Source organism: Limulus polyphemus, unplaced genomic scaffold, assembly GCF_000517525.1.
Source record: "Limulus polyphemus unplaced genomic scaffold, Limulus_polyphemus-2.1.2 Scaffold1216, whole genome shotgun sequence".
NCBI lineage: Eukaryota > Metazoa > Arthropoda > Merostomata > Xiphosura > Limulidae > Limulus > Limulus polyphemus.
Window position 1 is genome coordinate 267,623 of NW_013666826.1, and position 6,120 is coordinate 273,742.

Below are 6,120 nucleotides of genomic sequence, written 5' to 3' on the forward strand. Positions count from 1 at the left end.
TCATTCTAGAATGAAAGAGTCATAATTTATATTCATTTCCTATTTTATTTATGGTGGTTATAAGATCGGTCAAATCTACTGGACCCGTACAGAGAATATTTAGTGAAAATAAGAGATAAAGAAAAGTTTGATAACTATCCGGACATTATAAAGATTTCACATGTGAAAATTAAAAACTTTCTGATGCATAAAAGTATTTTTAATCTTAAAATGAAAATTACTTTGCATGTTGGATAGGCAACATGCGAAAAGAAAAAAGGCATGAAAAAAACATTGCTTAACAAACCTTAAGATTTTATAAAAAAAATTGATATCTTGCATATGAAAGCCTTGTAACTTTACTGATAATCTCCTAAATACGAGGTCAATCCCATACATATATATATGTACATACATTTGAAATAACCAAAAAATCATAAATCACTGTTTACATACCATAGAATTCTACTATAATTTATCAAGCTTAGTAATTAAGCTGTATCTGGGTCTAAAAAAAATATGAAATTTGAGCAGATTAAAGACTCAGTTTACCAACTTGAAGGTTTGTATCGAAAGAATGAGATCACCTCGTAATACTTGGCTGAGAAAACCACTAAGGGGACATTCTAAGATTGAGCATAAAAAGTTAATCCTACAGCTTTTATATTATACTTAAGTATAAGTAGTTAATCCTACAGCTTTTATATTATACTTAAGTATAAGTAGTTAATCCCACAACTTTTATACTTAAGTATAAGTAGTTAATCCCACAACTTTTATACTTAAGTATAAGTAGTTAATCCCACAACTTTTATACTTAAGTATAAGTAGTTAATCCCACAACTTTTATACTTAAGTATAAGTAGTTAATCCCACAACTTTTATACTTAAGTATAAGTAGTTAATCCCACAACTTTTATATTATACTTATTTTTAATTGTGTGATTTGAAAGATTGCCTTTCTGCCAAATTCTTGGTGATATTTAATGATGTGTAGAAAATGTTTATATTTCCATAGTTTAAGTGTTATTCTTCTTAAATATAAAATATTACAAATATACAATTCCCCAGGAAATGAATCGCAAAGTTTTCAACAGGAAATATTGTTAAGAAAACGATATTCATAGACGTGGAAAAAAAAACAAAATATTGAAGGAGGTTTAACAAACAAAATAGTTATTAACAGAAAATATTTCACTTTTGAACAATGATGTGTTTTTCCTATAGTTATGAAAAGAATATGAAGGGAACTAAGTTTTTAGATTTAACACCCAGCTAGTAAGAGAACTTTTCAATTCTTAACAACGAATTATTGTTCAAGTTGCTCATGTATGGAATATTGTGAGTTCTCAGCCCTTGAGAAAAACAACATGAAATAAAAACATGTTTATGTGTGTGTACTTCTTGTTGTTTTTGTATCTTTCAGGCTTTTTTTTCTCACTACCAGCGCAGCTTTCCCATGCCAATACAGGAGGATTTGAAATCCTGCTGGCAGCTTTCCAGATCTTGCTGGTTGTGGGAGGATAGCTTCAGTTTATGGAGGAGTTGCTACCATCTGCCCATGGTTCGCTCCACCTGTGTACTCTCTGTAGTCTTAATTAGTGGTATTCTATGCATTATAATGATTGTGTGTGTGTGTGTGTAGTTTAGCTTATCAGTATGAAAATACTACTAAAATTGTTTTGGAAAGATAGCCATGAGGTGGCCCATTTCGCTTTGTGCTTGCTACATTCCAGACTTTATTTGTCTGCTTCTAAATATTGTCTAATAGTTAGCTTAATGAAACAATTTAAATATGACAAAAAAAACTTTTGTTTATTTTCTGCGTTAATTATGGCTTTGAAAATCTCGGTTGAAGTGAAAGAGACTGGTGAATTATTACTGGTACAACATTTGAGATTTTTACAACTCTAGACTCACAGTCACGTGCAACTTTTTTTTTTAGTTTTTCAATACTTACTATTTGTTGTTTATATATATATATATATTTTTATTTTTACTGACCCTTCTAGTTTAATACCTTATAATGTAGCAGAGAGAAAGCAAATCTGAAATACGCAACTATAAAATTTTGTTTCTCATAAATTCAGTTTTATTTGTTATGAATAAACACTTAGTGCTTGTTCCATAAAATTTGTGTTAAAATCCCCAAAGAACAGTTTTCTACTACGTATGGACTAGAGAACAATTTAAAGAATTAATTTAAATTTCAATAAATATTTGGTTAACAGTAGACTTAAAAGTAGAAACTAAAAGTTTATCAATTCAGATTTTCTAATGTCTTCATGTATATGCTTTTTTTAATTCCCCTTTTCAATAATGATTACCTAGGGTCAAACCTCTATGGATATCTTTAAATAAATTTCTTTATTTTTTCTTTTGTCATGGCTTCTATTTGTAGTATAAAAATAGTTTTTATTTAGAAACGTTTGTGTGTATTCAGCATGGTCTTATATTAGATATAAATCAATCATTGCTAGAAAGAAGTAAATGCTGTAATATATTATGTTAAATATATAAAGGATGTATTTGGTGGTGCCCTCTGTTGACAATTTATATTTTATAGGTGTAACTTAAATGAACCTAATGTTTATTTAGAAACGTTTTTGTTTGGTAATGGTAGTATTTTTTTATATTAAGTATAAATCAGTTGTTGGCACAAGGGAATAAACAATGTAAAATGTACTGATATCAAGTATCTACAAGAACGCATAGTGGTGCTATCTATACACAGTGTTGAGAAACATCTTGTATCTTAATATACACGTAAGAATTTTGTCTGATAAAAGCAAACAAGAGACAGCAATAGCTACTAACATTTTAAGTAATTGTTGTACCATGAAGTTCTTGTTATTCTAATAAATAACAGTCTTGAATTATCATGAAATACGAAAGAAGTATTCAACCACAGCACATTTAAAACATTCATATTGTGAATTGTGTATTTTAACAGCATTTTTTTTTCATGTCATATAGTTGTTCTATGATAGTCTCACGATAAAAAAAAGCTTTTAAAGGAATTCTGGGAAACAACTATGCCCATTAGTACAATGGCAACTATTTCGAATCTTTTTTTGATTGGAGTATTGTAGTGTTATACATACATTTACATGAACTTCTGCGTATGTATAGGCTACAGTAAACAAACATTAAGAGTTTTGCATACGCAGGTTTTTCAGTTGAAGAATAATGCTTTTCGTGTTATTTTGCAAACTGTGGTTTACTACTATGCATATTAAATTTTTCATTAAAAATTTTACAAAATACAAAACATTTACTAGTTACTGTTTTAAAACTCCTATTAGAAATTAATTTCGTATGCCAAAAAACGTATTTATATTTTAAGTCCACCAATTATTATTATGTTAGTTTAAAAGTAGACGTCGCTGTGTGAAATGAATGCAAAACTGTACACGAGTTTTTTTTTTGCGTCACAAGCTCAGGGTTAGTTAGCTCCACCCAAATGTTAAGCTAATAAAACATGTATACAAAACATCTTATTTTTTCGAGACCTTTTCAGCAACAGATATAACTATAAGACCGTTAAAATGTCCAAAATCTAAATATTGTAACTAATTACTAAAATTTAATTTATTTACAGTTCTTAAGTATAACGTTTGGATCGTGTGAATATTCACACGATCCAACACCGAGTGTCTGAAACACCGAGTGTTTCACAACACCGAGTGTCTGAAATGATTCTTTACAATTTACCTTCACCCAGAAAAAAAAAAATTGATGAGGAGAAGAAGAAATATGAATACGGTAGTTGAGTACAGGTATATTTAAAAACGACTAAAAGTGTGGCTAAAAACGGGGCATTTAGGGTATGTATTTGGTGCGAAGATTTAAGATAAGTCATGCGACTTGTCGCTAGTCCCAATGCCGGATTCGGGATGTTGGGCATTTTCTTATTTCCTTCTTTCGGCACCAGCGTTATGGAAGTTAGCTAAATAAGTTATTAATTCGCTCGTATTTATACGAATATTTCAAATCAATAATGTGTTATTTTAACAAATCTAATAACCTGCTCAGTATTTTTGATATGCTCTGTATGTACAATAATTTTACTTATTAAATAACGGAGACTTAAATAACATTTAGTAAAATAACTTGCTTCATAAGAACGTGGATTACATTTTTCGTATTACTACAGTCACGTTCTTTAACGTAAAAACAGTCACGTAAAATAACTTGCTTCATAAGAACGTGGATTACATTTTTTGTATTACTACAGTCACGTTTTTTTTTTCACATTTTCAATTTCAAATGTAAAGAAAAACAAATCGTCTCAAATCCCCTTCTGTAAGTTTCGCAATTCGGAAGTTCGTCTTTACTGCAGAAAACCCTAAATATACTTTCTCAAAAATTGTGTTTAAAAGTGATTTCCATGTTTTTATAGAGCTATTGTTTTTTAAATGCACCAAGTATTTACAACTTGTGATAATTCGTCGGTCAGATTTGTTTCTAGCTGTTACTGTTCGAAAAGTTTCTAAACATTTCGACAAAAGAAATTGAAGTTTAACTGCAAATGAAATAAGACTTGTTTTGACTAAATCCTACCGAATGTGGGCTTCCTTTGCGAGTGGTAAATTAATTAAACCTGATTGGGTAAATTGCACAGTTTTCTGTATAATCGCAGCAATACATGTTTAAACCCATATTTTGGGCATTAGTTGAATGTTTTTAATTAGGATAGAAAATACTTTTATTTCAAAAGTTTTTGACGCTTGTGTATAAAGAGCGAACACAATTTGTTACCGAGGTGTTAATTCTTAGTGTGTATACAATGCAAGATATTTTAAAACTCTCGTTCATCATCTGAGTATTGAATTTTAATTTGTTAGTTTTTGATCTTGTTAAATAAATTATCTTTTCTTAAAGAAATGTTAAAACTAAGCTAAAGAAATAACAATATAGTGTTTGGTGCTATCTATGAATAGTTATTTAACTGAACTTTTTTAATACCAAAGCATGTTAGTAAACTTAATAAAAAGTATTCTTTATTTTTAAATAATTCTATGAGTTGCACATAACGAATCAGGAGTTTGAGTCACGAAACTGAATTGTGCATTACGGTGAAAAAAAATTGTTTTGGTATTTGAAAGGCATCTTTTGAAGCTCAATTACGTCACAATAAGATGATACTGTAGCGCCACCCTATTGGTCCATTTTATAGTTGTTATCACCTGCTGGAATATTCTACGCACGTGAACTAACGCTGAAGAGATGAAAAATAGATTTTTAATACTTTTAAAATAATCTGGAATTAGAATCGGAATCAGTGTGAAAACACGGATAATTTTGTTGTTTGTCTGTCAGATGTGTGACTATTTGATGTGCTCTAGCTTGTATTGTACAGAATATTTTGTGAGGTGTGTTTCAGTGTATTCATTTACCATATACATGTTCTGTGATATCTGAGAAAGTGGGATAAGCTGCAGTGTGTATTAATAATTTGGAAGAAACTAGTCTTGAATAAAGATGATTCTGTGTTTATGTTGTCTTTTCTCGTTGTATGTTGTTCTGGTTGTATCTCTTAAAAACTGTGAAACTGCAGTAAGCCCTCGGATTTACAACGTTAAAATCCGGGGTTCGATTCTCCGCGGTGGACACCGCCGATAGCCCAATGTGGCTTTGCTATAAAAACAAAACCTATCTTAGAAGCCAGATGCAACACGTAACGGGCATGGGCGTCCACAGAAATTTCTCCGGGGGGAGGGGGAGGTCTAAATCAACTTTTAGGCAGGATTAGAGTAAATTATTTAATGAGACCTATTTTTCCTTTTAATTATTCATATTTGTGTGCGCCAGGAATACCAAGCGTGGGGCACCCGTATACCGGATTTGATTTTATTACCCACCAGGTCCTCTACCAGCCTACCCTCAAATTGAAATTCTTTTAGGCAGGATTAGAGTAAACTAGATCACCCACTATTCAGAGGTTATGAAGAATTCAAGCTAATTTCAATATTACACCGAAATGAAGGTTTATTTTGAGATAATTAAATATTTCAATCCATTGGTGTTATTCATAATTCAATAAAAGATATTTGATTGTTGATCGGGAGTAGAAGGAAAGACCATTTCATTTTTCCAAAAACCGAAGTCAGAGTTTTCAGGTATTGTGATTGAATTAGC

General features: G+C 30.6%; 1 protein-coding gene across 2 annotated transcripts in view; it reads left to right on the forward strand.

The window, feature by feature from the left end:
* Positions 1-5,478, forward strand: part of LOC106462651 — a 23,693-nt gene extending 18,215 nt beyond the window's left edge. Inside the window, exon 6 of one of the 2 annotated variants that reach the window (XR_002611323.1) lies at positions 1,406-5,478. The gene's annotated coding sequence lies outside the window, so the exon portion shown is untranslated. The remainder of the gene's footprint in view (positions 1-1,405) is intronic. The other variant, XM_022389966.1, reaches the window with a different exon arrangement.
* The last annotated feature ends 642 nt before the right edge of the window (positions 5,479-6,120 follow it).